The 22,176-nt window shown below is 28.9% G+C and overlaps 2 protein-coding genes across 3 annotated transcripts in view; both read right to left on the reverse strand.

Moving 5' to 3' along the window:
• LOC142358622 (glycerol-3-phosphate dehydrogenase 1-like protein) overlaps positions 1–22,176 on the reverse strand; it is a 457,482-nt gene that overhangs the window by 120,818 nt on the left and 314,488 nt on the right. The gene's annotated exons all lie outside the window — the stretch shown is intronic.
• LOC142358623 (signal peptidase complex subunit 2-like) overlaps positions 1–22,176 on the reverse strand; it is a 29,332-nt gene that overhangs the window by 5,389 nt on the left and 1,767 nt on the right. The gene's annotated exons all lie outside the window — the stretch shown is intronic.

Here is a 22,176-nt window from a genome sequence, read left to right on the forward strand (position 1 = left end):
TACACAACTGAAAACAAGAATCAAGGAACAAATTAACTGTCAAGATACGAACAATTCATGAAAATGACTAAATAGCCCGCTTAAATTTTGTGTTAGTTTATATATATATATAATATATATATATATATATATATATATATATATATATATATATATATATGTGTGTGTGTGCATGCGCACGTGCGTTTGGAGGAGAGAAAAACCACCAGAAGAAAAGGAAACTAAAGGAGGAGAAACACCACCAAAAATAAATGAAAATCTCAAAAAATGGTTTCTTCAATCAACTTGAGATAATTTTAGGGCATTGTCATTATTATCATACAATCATCCTAGCTCAAAAGCCCCCTGATTAGACTATAGTGCGCTCTAAAGCCCTCTGATCAGACTATCCACAGACTGAAATGAACTCTGATCATACTATCGTGCGCTCGGAAAGTGGCTTATGATCAGATCATTACCATTCGGAAGTGACCTCTGATCAGACAATCTCCAGGCCGAAAGGACCTCTGATCATACTCTTGTTCAATGGAAAAGGTCCTATGATCAGATGATAACCATCCGAAAGTGACCTCTTTTGTGCGTTCTCTTTTGAGTTTCGTCAGGGCAAACTATTGAAGTCTTAAAGGTACAAGTTTCTTTGACAAATACATACAAGTATTTTTAAAAGTATTTGACAAGTATTTTATATATGCTTATCTAGCGCGCATGAGAAGTTCAGTCCGCTAAGCAAACAAATCTTCATAAAGTTTTTCGGCTAAAAATTCTTATTAGTATGCTTAGGTACTCCGTTGTCTCTGATCAACAAAGCGTATATACGTTTTCTACTGTCACGAGGCGTGAGGCGTACAGTAAATGTTAAGAAAAGTAGAGAGCGAGTACACAAGCCTTCAAATGTTTATTAGAGAAGACACTTTGACCCAGTCTGCTCCAGTTGATCACGTTAAGGTTAACTTAAACAAAGGAAGGGACTAAGCAGGAATCTTCCAATTCATTTTATTTTGCTTTCATTTATGGGCGTTCTAGGTTAATTTTATGGTCGCAATCGCTTCTAGTTCATATACTAACTGGTTCCAGGTTTTACTTTCAATATCAAGTTTTGTACAATACTGTTTATTTGATTTGCAAAGTTTTGGCGGGGTTTATTTAGAGGAACAAAAAAAACTCCTGTGTTTACGTTTTCTGTTAGAATGGAACCAACAAGCTGTGCACAAAGACTCAATCTGAACCATAAGTAGCATTATAAACTTTCTGAACAGTAAGTTTGCATTAGTGTTTTCTGTTTAAAAGTGCAACAGCTTGAGTTTTTGTTGGAATATGTGGTTTACACAGAATTTACTCGGTGTTATTTAAAGCTAGGTATCAATTTATAGTATTTAGGACTGTTTTTCAGTAATTTGCCAAAGTATAAAGCCTCAGTATTCTTCAACACAGACACAATACTTCATTAAATCATGAAACCATGGTATCAACAACAGTTGGCATTTGACATATCACAACGAATATTCCAATAGAGTTGCAGGAAAGTAATACTTGTGCGTTCTCTTTTGAGTTTCGTCAAGGAAAACTATTGAAGTCTTAAAGGTAAAAGTTTCTTTGAGTACAGTTGTAAGTTCAACTTGGACATAGATTTCTCTGATAAAGAAAACTTGTAACGAAGTTTTTTGGCTAATCTAAACTTTATGCCAGCAACGCAATTTAATTCGGCTCCCTCAAATAAAAAGGACAGCTGACATGAAAAAAACGTGTCAGTTCTCACCTTTATCGATTCAGCAGTTCTGTTAGAGCATTGCTTTTAGGAACCACGCAAAAGATTGTTTTCAGACAACATGTCACACCGCTGATTCGTTCTCTCAGCGTAAATTTGAAGCTAAAGCCTTATTGCTTTTGCTATTTGAGCACTCATGGAAAAAACCTTTATGCAAAATTTGGTTTTACAATTTATCGTTATAGAAGCTCAGAAAACAATAACAATTAACAATTCGTCAATTAAACACCTGGAAAGTTTAACAGCTAATTCGCCGCACCCTAGCCACCAACCTAACGCAAGATTTACCTTTTGACGGTTATTCTTTGTTTTTGGCTGGTGTAAAAGAACGAAGTTTCCAACTCAACTCCTCATAGGATAGCTAGCAAACAAACGTTTGAAAACATAGAATTAAATTCAAAAAGATGTCGTCGAAACGGTACACAAAGCGAAGAACATTTATTAACACATACTTTGATTGCAAAAGTGAAACTTTGATTAGCAATAAAATTGAAAAATTAAGTTTCTAACTTGATGTACTTTGAATAGCAGAATTTTAACCAAATCAATGTACAGATATTTGTCAATTTACCGGTGGTATCAAAAGGCTGAATCTGAGAATCCTAACTATTTCAGCTGTCGTTGTTGACGGTTTTTGACGTTATCAAAAGGCAAAATTTGTATTAACTGCTAATAATTCTAGCCATGACCTGAATATATCTCCATATTAGTAGCTTTGCAATAGTAAAGTTTCATTAGCAGACCATTCTTCAGAGTAGTCTAATCAGTTTAAAAGTTGCCCTAACCTCTTGTTTGATAGATTACTGGTAAGAAAAAAGTTATGATTTGGGGAAATCGTGTTTTTCTGTACTTTAGTATATAACTATGCAAAATGATCCTGTTTACGAATGATTAATACTCCAACTAAGTAGAAAATGTGCACTAAAGGCCGCATGATAAGATATGTGGATCTTGTTTCAATTGTGGATCTTGTTTCAATTGTGGATCTTGAAATCATGAAGCTCGTGGAAAAGGCTAAAATTTTCAATTCTGACGAAAATAAGTTCATGAAAAAGACATCATTACTCAATCAGCTATCGTTCTGTATATTTGGAATCACTGACTTTTTGTTGTTAAAACAAATACTATAACTTAATAACCATGTTTTCCCCCAAATAGCTGATAAATTACAACTCTGCACTCTCGTTAGTTTCAGTGTCTGAAAAAAGGATCTAATTATAAAACTGAAGTCTCGTAATAAAAATTTTGTTAGAGAAATCGAGGCATTCTTAAAGGCTTTTATTGACAAACTACAGTTGAATTTCTAATCAAGTTACTGACACATATGAACAAACAACTTGAAGTCCTTTTAAGTTTAAATGAATTATTTCTCCTTTGATAAATATTATTAGAACAATAACATTTACGCAAAATCTAATTTGTAGTGCTCAAGCGTCCATTCCTATTTCTAACCATCTGTTTAGGGAAAAGGTTCCCAAAATGCAAATTTATAAAACTTATGTATAAAACTACAATGTTTTTTCTCTATAGAATAATACTTTAAAAAACTACAGCAACGTCAAACTACGTTACTGATTACCTTGTTGGCTAGTGTGTAAAAATACAGATATCAATGTATGAAAATAATGACAGGAAAAATTCTGAACTGCCGAAACACTGAGAAAAGAAATAGATTTTCGTTTTGTTTTGATCATTTCATAGAAAGCCGTTTTTGGATCATGAAAAGCAAGCTTCACGCTTCTTGCGTAAGAATTTTGTTAAATTTGATTTAACTTGTGTTGAACTAATTAATAAGCACAACTCTGCTAACTGCTGTGAAGTAATGCTCCGTTGGAAACTATTAACAGAACACACACTTACTCAGCATCTCACAAGTCACGCGTCAGATTGCTTCTTTCTTTCCATAATCTTTGAAGAGCGTATCCTCTGATGTAAACAGTTTAACTTTTCATAGAATGAATTTGAAAAAAGCATCATAAAGACAACTATACACTCCTAATTTCTGACCTTTATCAAAAAAATTTAAGATGAACTGTAGGACAAATAAAAAATGGAGGACAAACTATTAAAACACTTAGAGCAAATAAAAGGCCTCTTTTGCGGTTTTGAAAACATTACAGCCGTAGTTTTATTAGATTGTGACAAATTTGTCTTATTTGTTTTAATTGTAATCGTTCTCAACTATATAACACACCTCAATTAATGCGACGTATTTATTCTTTTATTACTATTTTTAGATCACAAATTCGAACTCAAACTCTAAGGTTCAAGAGATATCGGCCACCTTCCTCCATTTTATTATGCTTGCTAATCCAAAACCATAACCAATGAAATATCGACTACCAAAAAGTAGTCTGTAATATCGCTGAAAAGTACTTTTCTGGAACAATTTGCTGTCACTTGAGTGTAAGTAGATGTTAAAAGACAGCCACAATTTTGTTCACTTGAACCACAAAACTTGCAGTTTTTGTTTGGTTTCTCAAACCCAGCAAGACATTTCAACTCATTTCCGCTGAGACTATGAGGTTGATTATATTTTCATGAACGAAATAAATCTTTTTCAGATAAACAAGGATTAAAATATAACATGAAATTCTGAAATTATTATACAACAGAAATTGCTAAATCATGCTTCGCTAAGATACTTTTCGCATAGCATGTTCATAATTGCAGTCTCAACTGGCAACAAATCATTAGCCGAAGCTTAGTTTTAGAATTTCAAAAAATCAAAGAATACAAAATCAAAAAATATCAAGTGAATTCGAAAAAACAAATGAAAACAACTATATACAGTAAAACTTCAGTTGTTTGTTTAACGTTAGATTATCTGTTAAGATGAACACAGTATAGGCTACTTTTGATACAAACAAGCTTCTATAAGGCTGAGTTAAATAGAAAGAGTGCAGCGCGAAGAAACACTCAATGTTTACGCTATAGTAATGTGTATATGGGTACCTCCGCAACATAGAGCCACTCCATATACACATATATATGAAAACTACTATATTTTCTTTATTTTTTAACTATTTTTCCATTTTTCTACTTAAATAAAAAATATATTTTTTGACTAAATTTACTATTTTTGCTAATACTTCATAAAAAATTAATTATCTGCGAAGCAAATTCACTGGTAAAACCTAAATTCACCATTACTATCTCTAATACCTTTATCATCAAATGGATCAATAGCTATTTTATATTGTTCCTTAGTTTCTAAACGATGTCTATTACTATCAATAGTATAATTAGTTACATATTTAGTTTTACCATCATATATAGCATTAGTATAATCTTCCAAAAGAATTTGGTTTCTAATAGTAGCTTTTGTTATTCCTTTTAACTTCTTTTCTTCTTCTCCTTTAACTGTATTAAAACAATATGCTTTAGCTTTAAGGAAACAAGCTTCTATAATAGTATCATTAGGTATTTCATCTTTCATCTTACCTAACTCATTATTATGTAAAACACTTTTATCTTATTCATTTCAGTTTCTATATTACTATCTAAAGGAACATTTATGTTTATAAATATACTATCTGTATCTGTGTAATGATAACTACAATCTAATTCTTTCTCAAAGTAATCATATATAGCTTTATACATGAATAGTTTAGCTTTTTCTAATATAACAAATCCAACATAATTAAACTTATCTAATTTAACATTACCTCTCGTTAACACTACCTCTCGTATGTACGGCTACTAAATTATCATCAAACTCTACAGAATATTTGAAACCAATATTTTCTACTAATTTAATATATCTATCTACATCATTAACTAACTCTACATCTTGTCATTATATACATTCTCTATTGTTTTTCCATAGAAGGCATTATTCATTAACTTAAAGAATACATCCCCAAATTTATCACACTTAGCTTTAGCTTCTTTTCTTTTCTGAATATTAAGATCAATATAAGGCTTTAACCACTCACTCTTACTATACTCTAACTTTTGCTTAATTGTAATATCTTCCAACTTCAAACCACTAGCTAAATACCAATCTAACATCTCACCATCAATTACATAATCGTTTTTATCCGTTAACTTCAACATTAACTTCTCATTGGGTTTATATCCTTTCTTTTTATTTTCATTTTGATAGTCTGTAAACTGATTAATGTTAGCTTTTGTCTTTTCAGGAAAGAATGGATATTTCTTTGTTTTCTGTTTCAACTCGTCATTATACTTTATATCAATGGTATAGATATATCCAGTATTATATTCTTTATCTGTAATACCACTTTGTTTCAACTTAGAATAGAATGCTTCCTTAGGTGGTAATGTTGTTTCATATAGTTTATCTATACTATCAAACGATTCATATGGGAATATACCTTTACGTCTTTCTAAGCCACATTTATTTAATGTTATACATTCTTCATTACTCAATGTTTTACTTATAGCATCTAAGCTAAGTGGATGGAAGAACCTAAACATATCTAATGCTTTAGCATAACCCATATCAATACTAATATAATTCTCATCAGTTTTAGTTAATACTTTAAGTCTAATGGGACTCTGTCCATGGTGTTTCTCACCCATCTTCTTTGCTAGTTTAGTTATAAATAGATGATTATCATAATTAGAAGAATTAAAAGCATATATTGGTACAAAATTATTCTTAGCTTGGAGGTTACATTTATTGTGAGCATATCCTCTAAATTTACCATTTAGATGATCATGATCTCTAACGATGTCTTCACCTAAGTTCTCATTACAATAATAACATGAGGTAGTAGTAGTAAGTGGAGTAATAGTCTCTTCTTTCAATGGAATATTTATACTAAATATATCTTTATATAAATTATTATAATAATCTACTCTTTCTACAAACCAATCAACTACTTTATCACCACAGTTACATTCATACTTATCTTCTAATATATCAGGATAGTCACTTTTTATATATAAACCAAAAGCAATAGGAATGTGTTTACCATCTTTTATTATACATTCAAAATCATAATACATAGCAAATGGTACTCTGTTTATATAATGGAACTTATCAAACTTTAGGTAATCATCTTTATGGAATGTTCTTCTTCCTACATGTTTCTGTGTATTACATAAATCTAAATGCTTAATTAATGCATCTTCTGTTCTATATGATACACAACATTTTAGACATGGATAACATATATGTTTAGATGATTTTCTTAATAAGAATGATACATCTTTACATAGGAAGTAATGATTATCCCAGTATAATATATTACATCCTTTAGGATCATTATGATTAATTAATACAGGATTAATAGTTTTATTTTTATTTAGATTAAACACATTGAATAATATTTTATCTTTATTTAGTTCTTGTATTTTCTTTAAGTGATAATAATCATATGGGGGTGTAACTCCTATTGGTAATTTTATCCCATTAATGTATTCTGGTTTATTATAATTACTAACTCTACTGGGATTATGTGGCGCAGAATGTAGATAAGCAATTAGACACCATAGCAAACACTTATTATCAGTATTAATTTATATTAAATATATATCTAGATGTGAATGGTAACTCAGTATCACATCCACCACTAGGATAAAACCTATGTATATACATTGTCCTTTTAACAAATCGTTGCATACTCCATCCAGATTGATTCATTTCTTGTTCCTGCATTCTTGTCTCTAGTTCCCCATTCAATTAATCCAAGTCATGTGCACCATTATATTGCCTAGTCATTAACCTAAAGGTGAATTCGTTTTCTTCTAACTTATCATCTGTAGGTTTTGTATACTTAACTATATCAAAGGTGTTAAACTTAATATGGGGATGTATTTTATGCAATGACTCCAATATATTTAAGAATTTAGGATCTTATGTCTATAATGAGTTGAAGTCTAAATACTTTAAATAATTCTCTTTACCAGCATACTCAGGATCTATCTGTTTATTCATACATTTTACATGACAATCACCTAATACTGAAGCTAACCCACCTCTAATACCATGTTGTATTGTATCATAAAAATTAACTGTATTTTCTTTATAATACTTAAGTCTAACATTAGTATATTTCAACACACACAACCAGGTTAACCCAGGAGTAGAATGTGTAACATGGATCTATTTCATAATATTCTAAACACATAGCTCTACATTTCTCAAATACATCAACTGATAATAATACATCTGTTTTAAGATATAACATCATATAATCCTTTATTGTCTCACATCCAGTATTATTCCAAAAATCTATTGCTTGCTTATATTCTTTATCTGTAATACCACTTTGTTTCAACTTAGAATAGAATGCTTCCTTAGGTGGTAATGTTGTTTCATATAGTTTATCTATACTATCAAACGATTCATATGGGAATATACCTTTACGTCTTTCTAAGCCACATTTATTTAATGTTATACATTCTTCATTACTCAATGTTTTACTTATAGCATCTAAGCTAAGTGGATGGAAGAACCTAAACATATCTAATGCTTTAGCATAACCCATATCAATACTAATATAATTCTCATCAGTTTTAGTTAATACTTTAAGTCTAATGGGACTCTGTCCATGGTGTTTCTCACCCATCTTCTTTGCTAGTTTAGTTATAAATAGATGATTATCATAATTAGAAGAATTAAAAGCATATATTGGTACAAAATTATTCTTAGCTTGGAGGTTACATTTATTGTGAGCATATCCTCTAAATTTACCATTTAGATGATCATGATCTCTAACGATGTCTTCACCTAAGTTCTCATTACAATAATAACATGAGGTAGTAGTAGTAAGTGGAGTAATAGTCTCTTCTTTCAATGGAATATTTATACTAAATATATCTTTATATAAATTATTATAATAATCTACTCTTTCTACAAACCAATCAACTACTTTATCACCACAGTTACATTCATACTTATCTTCTAATATATCAGGATAGTCACTTTTTATATAGAAACCACAAGCAATAGGAATGTGTTTACCATCTTTTATTATACATTCAAAATCATAATACATAGCAAATGGTACTCTGTTTATATAATGGAACTTATCAAACTTTAAGTAATCATCTTTATGGAATGTTTTTCTTCCTACATGTTTCTGTGTATTACATAATTCTAAATGTTTATTTAATGCATCTTCTGTTCTATATGATACACAACATTTTAGACATGGATAACATATATGTTTAGATGATTTTCTTAATAAGAATGATACATCTTTACATAGGAAGTAATGATTATCCCAGTATAATATATTACATCCTTTAGGATCATTATGATTAATTAATACATGATTAATAGTTTTATTTTTATTTAGATTAAACACATTGAATAATATTTTATCTTTATTTAGTTCTTGTATTTTCTTTAAGTGATAATAATCATATGGGGGTGTAACTCCTATTGGTAATTTTATCTCATTATTATATTCTGGTTTATTATAATTACTAACTCTACTGGGATTATGTGGCGCAGAATGTAGATAAGCAATTAGACACCATAGCAAACATTTATTATCAGTATTATGTATATTAAGTATATATCTAGATGTGAATGGTAACTCAGTATCACATCCACCACTAGGATAAAACCTATGTATATACATTGTCCTTTTAACAAATCGTTGCATACTCCATCCAGATTGATTCATTTCTTGTTCCTGCATTCTTGTCTCTAGTTCCCCATTCAATAAATCCAAGTCATGTGCACCATTATATTGCCTAGTCATTAACCTAAAGGTGAATTCGTTTTCTTCTAACTTATCATCTGTAGGTTTTGTATACTTAACTACATCAAAGGTGTTAAACTTAATATGGGGATGTATGTTATGCAATGACTCCAATATATTTAAGAATTTAGGATCTTCATAATTACTACTAGTTATTATTATTTGATTATGCTTCATGTTATGATCTAATCCTAACTCACTAACTTTATCTCTCCACTTCTTATCATCAACTTTTTTCTGATTATTATTTTCCTTATGTTCATCTGATTCATTGTGTTCATTTTTACTGTTATATCTATTATTACATATATTGCAATATCCTTCAGTTATATTCTTATCTATATCCTTATCCTTATCCTTTCCCTCTGCATTATCTAGATGCATCTTTGTTTTTAAATGTTGGTCAACACTATATTGACTCAGACTTGTCTTACATATCACACAATCAAACTTACTTCCATTCCTTACTATTTCCCCAGTAACCAAGCTTTGTTTCTAATCTTTGTAACCAATTCCTATGTTTTAATGTTGTTACATGTTTATTATAAGCAGTATTATTATCAAGATACATATGACAACTATCACAAAACTTTATTCCTTCTTCTATATTGGTGTAACCACTTCGTGTATACTGCTCATCCAATTTTTGTTCTATATCCTCATTAGTAACTTTTATTCCATCCTCATTAGCACTCTCAATAATTTTATTTCTATTATACATTCGCTCATTCTTTTTATGTTTAAGTGATTGAATGTGTCTGTTATAATTCTTTCGAGTCATCTCTTCATCACATTCTTCACATCTGATCCTATTTGTTTCAGGCTTTTGAACATAGACAATATCATCAAATGAGTCTAAATCTGAGTCCTTATCTTTATCAGAATCTACATCTTTATCAGAATCTACATCTTTATCTTTATCCTTATCCTTATCATAACCTAAATCCTTATTGGTGTAACCACTTCGTGGATCTAAATCTGGATAATATTTTGCTTCTGCCTTTCGCAATGACTCACACATATCTTCTTCTCTTGTTTTAATTTTGCATCGTGTTTATCATGTTTCTTTTATTTCTTCATTTATTTGATTAAACCTTCTGATTGATTCTAAAGATTTTTCTAATTCTATCTTTTGTCTTTCCTTATCAGTGAAACTGCTTCGCAGATCAGTGAAACTGCTTCGCCGATCTACTGGTTTGATTTCTTCCCTTGGTTTATTTTTATTTTTTAACATTTGGACCGCCATACTAGAAGCACTAGATTGGACTTGTCCATGAGATTGAGCCTGTCCATGAGATTGGACTTGTCCACTTCCAAATTGAGCTCGCTCACTTCCAGATTGGACTTGTCCATGAGATTGAGCTCGCTCACTTCCAGATTGGTGTAACCACTTCGTGGATTGGACTTGTCCATGAGATTGAGCTCGCTCACTCGTGGAATGAATGTAACCGGTATAATCTTGTTGATTCATTTTTATATGCCAAATTTTGAAATAATATTATTTATATAGCTTTTCAATACTATAAAAATGATTAGTACCAAATGTGATAAATTTAAAAATAAGGCTTGGTGTTGGAGTTGTGATAAATGTCAAAGTAAACCATTCCAATGTTTCATATGTAATGAAATCATAACATATAGAGAAAAACATAATCATATGGTTGTTCATTTTAATAATCCCAATCAATATTTAGTATGCAGAATGTGTAAAGTAAATAAACACATATCTCAGTATAGATTTAAACATTTCTATTGTAGGTTATGCATATATCTCCATAGATATAGGTTTCATCATACAAAAGAAAGATTCTTAGAACATGCAAAGAAATATAATTTCAGTGAAGCTGGTTTCAAAATCCACGAAGCTGGTTTCCAGATCCACGAAGCTGGTTCCCAGATTGACGTAAAGCTATAACTAATTATAATAAGTTTATTAAAGAATGAACTAACAATTAATGATGATAGAAAGTTTATTGAAGCCACTATTAGATTATATAATGTTTGTGATAATTATTTTTATAAAAATGACTAAACTAGAAACACTTATAAAATTAAACAATCTAGAAAAACAAAACAGAAAGAATAGATTAGAAGATAAATTAAAACAACAAGAATATTATGGTGAAATATAAGAGTTATTTGATCCTTTAACTAAAACAATCAGTGAAACTGCTTCGCAGATAAATGCAAACAATGAACGCAATCTAGCATTAAGTGAACAAACATTAAGAGCAATAGATTGGCAAAATCAAGAGTTAAATAAACAAACTAAGATGATTGGTGAATCTACTTCACAGATAGAGCAAACTAGAAATAGGGCATTAATGTAGCCAAATTTATCCCATGAAGCCGTGGAGGAAACTCAAGATATGGCACCAGTTTATGTTGATACAAAAACAGCCAAACTTCTTCATGACATGGGGGCTCAAACTAATCCTCAATTAAAATTAGAACTCGTAGATTTACCTAGTAGGAGATATAAAATGAATGGTGTTGATATAACTCTAGAGCAGGGTGCATTTTTAGTTAGGGATAATGTATATGAGTTTTCAGAAGGATTTACTGATTTTCTTACTAAATCAAATGTAACATATGATGATAAGGTTGAGGACGATGAAAACAAAATTAAAAGGTTTTTAAAGGATATTAGATATGATTTAGGAAAAGGGGAAAAGAAAAGCGCTAGATATAGAACAATAAAACGTATAAAGGAGGTAAGAGATGATATATTTGGCAGGGGATTAAATGGCAACCCAAATAATTTAGTAGAAAGACTAGAATTATTAATACTAGAAACAAAAGCTTGTCATGATGGGTTATATGATGAAATGCTAGATATATCTAAGCAACTATTATCTATGAATATTATTAATCAAAACCAACTAGATAATTTTGTTTTTAACTATGGTAAATGAATAATGATGGAAAAACAACAACAACAACTAGCTAAAGAAGTATTCAGTCCTCGAATAACAAAATTTAAAAGACAAAGAATAATACCACTATATAAAGATGAAACATGGTCAGCTGATTTAATTGATAAGTCATCTCTAAGTAAATACAATAATAATTATAAGTTTATATTAACAGTTATAGATATATTCACAAAATATGCATGGGCTATTCCTTTAAAGAATAAATCTGGTTTATCTATAACTAATTGTTTTAAAATAGTATTAAGTGAACATCCACAAGGTGGCTCTGAACCTAGAAAACCAGAAAAATTATGGGTAGATAGAGGTAGTGAGTTTTACAAGAAAACATTTAAATCCTTACTTAAAGAATATGGAACCGGCAAAGCCGCTTCAGGGATCAGTGAAACTGCTTCGCAGATAGAGCTATATTCTACTTATAGTGATTTGAAGGCTGTGGGTATAGAGAGATTTAATAGAACATTATTACACATAATAAATAAACCAATGTTCATCAATGGAGATGGTAATTGGGTAAATATATTAAATGATGCTGTTGTAACATATAACAATAACATTCACTCAACAATTAATATGACACCAGTTGACGCTTCTAATAATCCTGATAAAGTTAAATACACGTTTAGTTTTAAGAATATTAAGCTACGCCCAACCTAAACTTAACGTTGGTGATTATGTAATAAATGTAGATAAACCTAATATCTTCTCTAAAGGTTACACTTCTAATTGGAATAGAGAATTGTTTAAAGTGAATGAAGTTCTAAAAACACATCCACCAACATATAAAATAGAAGATATTAATGGAGAGATAATAGAAGGCAAATATTATGAACAGGAACTATTGAAATCTGAGTTTGATTTTGAATCTAATAATAAAGTTTTAGAATCATTAAATATAGACCTATGGTCCTAAGCCGGCAAGCCGGATTTATTTCTTAATATAAATAATGACAAGAAATAGATTCAATCAAGCGAAACATAAATCAACATCAACATCAACAAACAACTTAACACTAAGTAAGGCCCGAGGGTTGTTCCTAGAAGATAATGATAATATTAACATGAAGGATACCTATAAAATGACAAATGTTCATCCTCCAATAGATGAAAAAGATGTTGTTAATAAAGAGTATTGTGACAATAACTTATTATCCTCTTCTAATAAAATAGACATTTTAAGTAAAAACATAACTGAACTAAGAAAAGGTGATTTGGATAAAGTTACAACTAAAACATTACAACTAAATGAAACACAAGTTAATGAAGAACTAATTAATGAGTTTATTGAATCAACAAATGAAGTCAGAAATACTGTTAAGTTTTGTAATAAAGTTGCTGCAGATACTATCTCTAAATATAATCAATTAAAGCAAGAATTTGATAATAATAAGTTTAATCAGAATATAACTAATATACACTTAGATGAAATGTTTACTAACGGTCTGAGAGAAATGAAAGAATACAATAAATCTCTTAGAGGTGTTATAATACAATATATAATTGCTATACTTTTACAAAGTAAGTTACTTGATAATAAAGACAAAGACGACTTGAGATGCATTATAGTTCTAATCAAGAAGATATAATGAAAGAAATAGAAAGAATTTTTACTAATGAAAATAAGCAAAGCAATGACCAATCCAACAGCACCGAGTGAGAGATTACTATATCCAGATTTGTCATCAGTATCAGAAAGATTGATAAACGAAAAGATTCAAGCTAATAATAAATTTAACAACAATATTAACATTGTAAAAGATATTAGAAATTATTATGAAACTGAAACTAATAACTATAATAAGAAGTTAAGTAGATATAAGAATTATATTAACATAGCTGAGATAACAGAAATAGTATTATCATCAATAGCAACAACTGCAACAACAACATCAGTTTCATTAACAGGTATAGGATTAGCTTATTCTATACCAACAGCTTTTGCTACAGCAATTGTTTGTGGTTCATTATCAAAAACAATTAATACTAAAATTAGAAATAAAATTATAAAGTATTCACAAATGTATATTTTAAGTAAACAGTTTAGTGATAAGTTTAATAAACTATATACTAAATCAATGAATGATAATAAAATAGATAATGATGAGTATAATGAATTTGTTAAGTTATATGAAGAATATAAGAAGAACAAGAAAAACAAGCTGAGTATTTTTTTTAGATTAAAGATATTAGTGCTTAGTAATAACAATGTTTTTAGTAATAATAATATTAGTATTAATATTTATCGATAATCATAAATATAATATAATCATAATCATAGCTATAATCATAATCATAAACATAATATAATCAAATAATTATCTTTTCTTTGTACCTAAGTATAACCCTCTTCCTTTTTGTACTACCTTTATACCTTCAACAGTAGTTGCAAATTTAATTAAATCAGGTGTAGCCGCTAGAGCTGTTTTAGGGTTTCTAGATGAAGTTGCACTTCCTATTTTACTTGCTATTTCTAATGCTCTTACTGGATTATTAGCAACTTTCTTTCCAAAGTTAACTGTAGCTTTACCAACACTTTTAAAGAAATCTTTAAGTCCTTCTGCTTCTATTGTTGCATCAGATACTGTCATTGATTTATTCCTTCTACATAAAACACAATTACCTTTTAACATCTTAGTTCCGTTTGAAGTAATCCGCGAAGCGTGTTCCCCGATAGCTCCTCTTATATTAACAGTACCACTATAATGTCTACCTCCAACACAATATGAATTAGTTTTGAACTTATTTAAAAGACTCAATTCTATATATAAAAAATAATGGAAGTTAAAAAGTATAATCCTTTTGTTGTTATTAAACCCAAGCCCAAGGTTAAGCTTGAAGCTAGAGGCTTGGCTCTAGAGAATAAAAAGAAATTAGACATTATTTATGGTAAAGGTTTTGTTAATACTAAAAAGAAATAGTAAGGTATTAACAAGAGTAACAATTAGAGCTGACTAGCTATTAATATAAGTATAAGTATATGGTTATGTATAAGTATAAGTATATAATTATAACTAAAATTATAATTATCGCTAGAGTTATATCTAAAATTATAATTATCGCTAGAGTTATATCTAAAATTATAATTATCGCTAGAGTTATATCTATGACTTAAATTATATCCAAAATTATAATTATAATTAAGACTTTTATAATTAAGAAAATTATATCTATGATATTATATCAACCATCTTATTACCATCACTATTCACACTAATAACCTTTCTAGTTAATACTAATGCATGGCATATAACATCTGCAACTGCAGCACTAAATTTAAAATTAAGTTGTATTGGTTGTGGACCTATATGATCCCTTTGATATCTAGTATCGAATACATATATTCTATAATTACTTTTGAATGTTCTATGATTTATATATGGTTTTATATTATGTGGTAGCCCATTATAATCTTTATTAAAGCTAACAATCTCTTTAAAAGTCTCATTATAATTATTGGTTCCATAATTAATATTCATTCTATCCTCGGGATAAAACTCACTACCAATCTTACAATAACATTCAGTAACATTCATTACATCAAATGTACTTGCATCAGGAGTTTGTTCATTAACATTATTATTTTCAAAACCAACTATTATATATTGCGGTCTTTCCATACCACTTTCCATACCTAGATCAAACAAGAAGTTAGTAGCATTGGGCACATTCTTATAAAATGTTCTTCTTTCATAATAGCTAAAGTCTACATTATTCTTTCTATTTAATCCTTTCTGCACAATAATTCTATTATCATTACTAGGATCAATACTAGGTACACACCATGATATATCTCTAATTTCTATATTACCATCATTAGCAACTGCACCAGGATTAGCATTAACTCTAAATAGAGCTCTATCATTATTATTTCTTTTTAATAATAGTTTAAATCCTAAACCATATATAATCTTTTCTAAATCATTTACGAAACCAAATAGATCACTCATCTTAACCATCATATACATATGTCCTCGTTGTGCAGCAATATGGTCACCTTTAAGTTGACTATCTCTATTGCCCTGATTTCTAACAAAACCACTCTCATATTCATCACCAGTACTAGTTAATAACTTATACATCAATAGATTAGGATGCCAATGATCTATATATTTAATAGTCCTACCACCACTAGTTTCAAGCTTAATTGAACTAAACAAAGCCATCATACCATAATTAACTAATCTGATATTAGCATCATTAGCAAATACACCACCAGCATCATCTGATACAACAAACTCTATCTCTAGATATGAATCACGCAAATTTAAGTGATTCTCTTCTCTATTAAGTATGATATTAATATTGGTATTAACCGTATTCATTGTTGCTAGATTATTAGGTTTATATTTTATAATCTTACTTTTATGTATATCATTATTATAACCATAAGTTGTATCCAAATTAAAATCCATTTTTATTAGATAAAAAATGACAGACAACTTGATTCTATATGAACTACAAAATATACACGAAGCTTTAACTAAAACTAAAGAAGAGTATACACTTAACTTTAAAATGATAAAACCAACAGAAAAGTTTAACTTTAGTGAACCTATACTTAATACAACAAAATTAGGTTTAATTAGATTATCTGTTTATAATTCGTTGTTTAATGTGAATAGGAGAAATAATCAATTCTTATATGCTAGTACTGTTATAGAAGATGATGAAGCTTTACCTCAGGCTCTTAGCTCTGACCCTAACCTTAACCCTATCTCTACCTCAAGCCCAAATATTTCATCTATACTTAATTATAATTATAAAGGAATCCCGTTGCTATATTCAACTATTACACCGGGAGCATATGAGTTAACTGATATAGCAGAATTAATAAAGAAGAAACTGATGGTAATGTTATAATAGAACCTGATAAGAATACGATGAAATGTTAAATGGAAATAAAACAAGGAGCACTCAGCTTTGATATAGAAAACTCGCTAGCCTCATTACTAGGATTTAGAAAAAAAATTTATAAAAAAGGTAGATATAAATCTCAGAAAATTATTGATATTATGGGTTTTAGTACTTTTAACATTCATTGTAATGTGATATCTGGAGCTAAAGATAATGGTAAAGACACAGACATACTATAAACTTTTAATCTAACTGAACCACCAGGTTACTTGATAAATATTATACCAACTAATATCTTATATCAAAATGTAATTAAAGATAGAATAGAAAATATTGAATTTCATATTAAAGATGAGCATGGAAGACCTATAGACTTTAATGGTGATGTATTAGGTTTTACTTTACGTCTAGTTTAGTCTTTATCTTTATCTTAATCTTAATCTTTGACTTAACTTAAACTAAACTACAAAACTCTCCGATCCCAATTAATTCTTAGTTTACCATTAATATTTTTATTTTTAGTTATATCAATGACAATATAATTATAAGGCTCTTTCCATACCTTATTACATATATTAGCAAAATCATTATAACTAAGTTCAACATTATTAAAGAAATCTTGATATATAGATATGAGGACTTTACCTCTCTGTTCAAATAAAATAAATAGATTACAGTTCTCTCTAACACTCTGCCTATCCAGAGAGAACAGGTTTTGATTAAGATATATCATATTACAGTTATTATGTCTACCTCTACAAAAGTATTCATTAATAACTGGTTCTTTGGCTCTAACATCATCGAATATCATTAGTTTCTTTAAGTCTTTGGGTAGTTTATCAGGAGATGGTAAATCTTTTATATCTTTAATAAATTCAACATCTGCTTTTGGGTTTATTCTTTCTATACCATGGTACTGATCACCAGTAGGTCCAATGATGTATAGCTTATCAAAGTATATACTAGCTAGAATTAGTTTTTTCAATAAAAATGTCTTACCACATTCACTAGGACCAGATATTATACATCTAAAGTTATCTGGGAATGCGGCTTCAGTAATTATATCATCATCATTTAACCATGAATATAGATCATCATTTATATTAATAGCAATAGGATTTGTTTGCATTATATTATTTCTTGGGGGTGATATATTCCCCTGATTATAACTACTTTGTAGATCGGTGAAACCGCTTCTCGAATTATAACTAATTCGTAGATTAGGACTACTTCTCTGATTATAACTACTTCTCCGATAGACAATCTCATCATTGTCATTATCATTAACAATATCATTATCCTTAACATTATCATTAGCATTATCATTAACATTAAAATTATCATTATCATTAACATAATCATTATCATTAACATTATCATTATCATTAACATTATCATTATCATTGAGATTGACATTATCATTATCATTATCTCTATCATTATCATTAACATTATCATTAACATTAACATTATCGTTAACATCACCTCTACTACAATTCAAACAAAAACACTCATTATACATTCCTGGATATTTACATTGATTAACTAGAATATTCAAAGCACTTTTAATTCTAAATCCTCTATCAATAAGATAGATCATATATAAACAATAAGCCCCACAATAAGATTCATCATATTGTTGTATTCTCTCATTAGAGCCTGGATCAACATATTCTTCTAGGAATAAAGGTGGAGTTTCTACACCAAAACTATCAAAGTAATATGTTGGACCACCTTCTCCTCTTATAAATAAAACCCAATGTGTACCTTCAGTTGGATGTAGATTTACAATAATGTTAGAGTTAGGTTCACTTACCATTTCTGGTTTATCATCTCTCATTACTATCTCAATTGGTGTTAGACTTATATCTTTACCTATATCTTTTATTCTGATATCACTCATAGCATTATTATCAATATTAAATTTATTATTGAATTCCTCAAAAGTTAGGATAAGCATTTTTATATAATAAATTTATTAAATCTAAGTCTAATTATCAGGGAACCTGCTTCGCAGATAAGTCTAAATCTAAATCTAAATCAAATCTATATTTATTATATAAAAATGGAAACAGGTAGTGCAGTTTTTGTTTTTATTATTATTATTGGAATTTGTTATATAATATATGATTCAAGACCAAGTAAATATACAAAACTAGAAGAAAGCTTTGGTGGATTTATGAATAGGAGTGTAGTTAGATTTGAATATGAAAAGTCACCTTTACATACTATTGTTTATGGTGGAACTGGAACGGGTAAAACATATTTTATTAGACAATACTTAAAGTTATACTTAGACCATGGTCAAGTTCAAGATGAAAACCAAGACCAAGCTAAAAATATAGTTATAGTTTGTAAAGATGACAGAGACTGGATAGATCCTGAGTCTAATAAGTTTTATACTGGGTTTATTAAATGTGATATAAGTATGATCACAAAAAATAATATGCATAAATTTCAAAATTGTGTAATAGTACTTGATGATATGGGTGATAGGTTAAATGAGGATATAGGTTATTATTTTACTGAAGGTAGACATTATAATATTCAAATGATTGTAATGTGTCATAAACCAGCTCAAATAATTAATACAGCAAGAATGAGTTGTGATACTATTTATTTAACAACTTATAATGGACCTGACCTATTTAAAAACTTTAATGAGATATATAAATGTGAACATGACTTCAATAAAATAATTAGTGAATTAAATAGTAACTATTATAATTATACAGAACTAATGTCAGATGAACTTCGTTATGGTATAATTAAAAATAAAAAAAAGGAAAATACTTTTATTATTATTAGTAGTAATAGAAGAATGATATATGATTCAAGAGTTGGTTTCTTTGATTTAAAAGCTCTTAGTTTAAAAGATGATTTAGAAAGAAAAGATATAAATAAACTTATAGCATATATGAAACCACTAATGATTAATGCAACAGATAGAAATGTTATTAATCATGATAAGTATCAGTTTTATTTTAATAAACTTCTTACTTTAAATAACATTAAAATACAGAATGATGTTCTAACTAAAGAAATGATTATGGGAAAGGGTATGAAAATTTTATCAAATATTGGTGGAATTATAGGCACAGGTTTAATTATATTTAGTTATATTTATCCCGATTCAATATCAAGAAATGCTGGAACTGTAGCAATGGGAGCAAGCACAATGTTGAGTTAAAGTAAATACATTAGTTAATGTTGGATATGGAGAAGAGTTGGATGGAGAAGCACGAAATAGTTTGATAAACCATGAGCAAAGCTCGTTCATTGATCAATGTAACTGTAACTTTGTTAATGAAGAGATGGGAATTTTGAATAGAAAGGGAGGAAGGTTTTTAAACAAACTATATATAAATAATGAAGAAATTAGAGAAGAGATTATAAATTTAGTTAAAGATAAAAAAGAATTAGACCTTGATTTAATTTTGGATAAGAGATTTAAAACTAATACACTCAATACTTTAGGAAATAAAAATTTAACAGAGTGTATCACATCTAAAGATAATACTAAAGATTTAATTGAAATTATGGCTAAATATTATCCGCGAAGCGGTTACACCGATTCTACAGTCTAGCTAATTTTATAATTTCACCTATTATAAATGCTTTTACAATGTTTAGAGTGTAACTATAAATGTGGAAACATTGCTGTTTTAAAATATCATTATGAATCATTTCATAAAGATAAAACTGATAAATGTATGGGTGGTAATATAATATTAAGTGGTATTTGTGCTAATGATTTTTCCCCATGGGGTTGTTCTTTAAAAAATGAATCTACTTCTAGTTCTAATTCTAATTCTAATTCTACTTCTAGTTCTAATTCTACTTCTAATTCTAATTCTAGTTCTAATTCTAGTTCTAACCTTAATTCTAATTCTATTTCTAATTCTAACCCCAGTTCTAATTCTAGTTCTATCTATGACTATAACTCTAACTCAGATCCTAACCTTATCCCTAACCCTAACCCTAGCTCAGAAGTATTAACTAGATGTCGTAATAAGTGTAATTTTATAAAAACACTAAATAATTTTGATGAGGGTAAGTATACATGTAGAAATTGTACTTCAGCTAAAGTTAGTTGTCCATATTGTGCTTCAGTTGTGAGATATGATGGGATAAGTGCTCATGTAAAGAAACAACATCCAGATGTAGAATTAACTAGAGGATTTAGTAGAAATCTGGGAAGCAGGCTCCCTGATATAACAGAAAGATTGGTAAAACCACTTCATGGATCAGTGGAGCTGGTTCCCAGATCTGATATTACCCAAACTGGGGGAAGTTGTTCATGTAAATACTATAATTTTGTATCATTTCTTATTAATAATGGAATAAATATAGAAAAAATAAAAGAAAATATAAATTTATTGAAAAGTATAGATAATTTGAAATAAAAAGTATAAAAATATCAAAAAGAGGGAATCACTCTTTAAGAGCGAAAAAGAGCGATCTTTTCTACTGTTTCTACTGGGGGATCACTCCGAATAAGAGTGAATCACTCTTAAAGAGTGAAATGTAAATTTTGCTTTGATTTTTTGTTTTTATTTTTTTTGATTTTAATTGATTTTTTTTTATTGAATTTAGAGCTAATATATAGTAGTGGATAAAACAAGGGATTCAACCACCAGTAAAATTTGAAGTTAAAAGGTATAACTAAAGCCACTATTAAAAAACAGATTGCAATTGAAGATTATACTAATGCTATATTGGTAAAACTAAATATGTAACTAATTATACTATTGATGGTAATAGACATCATTTAGAAACTAAGGAACAATATAAAATAGCTATTGATCCATTTGATGATAAAGGTATTAGAGATAGTAATGGCGAATTTAGGTTTTACCAGTGAATTTGCTTCGCAGATAATTAATTTTTTATGAAGTATTAGCAAAAATAGTAAATTTAGCCAAAAAATGATATATTT

Source organism: Convolutriloba macropyga, chromosome 2, assembly GCF_964194025.1.
Source record: "Convolutriloba macropyga chromosome 2, txConMacr16.3, whole genome shotgun sequence".
Classification (NCBI taxonomy): domain Eukaryota; kingdom Metazoa; phylum Xenacoelomorpha; order Acoela; family Convolutidae; genus Convolutriloba; species Convolutriloba macropyga.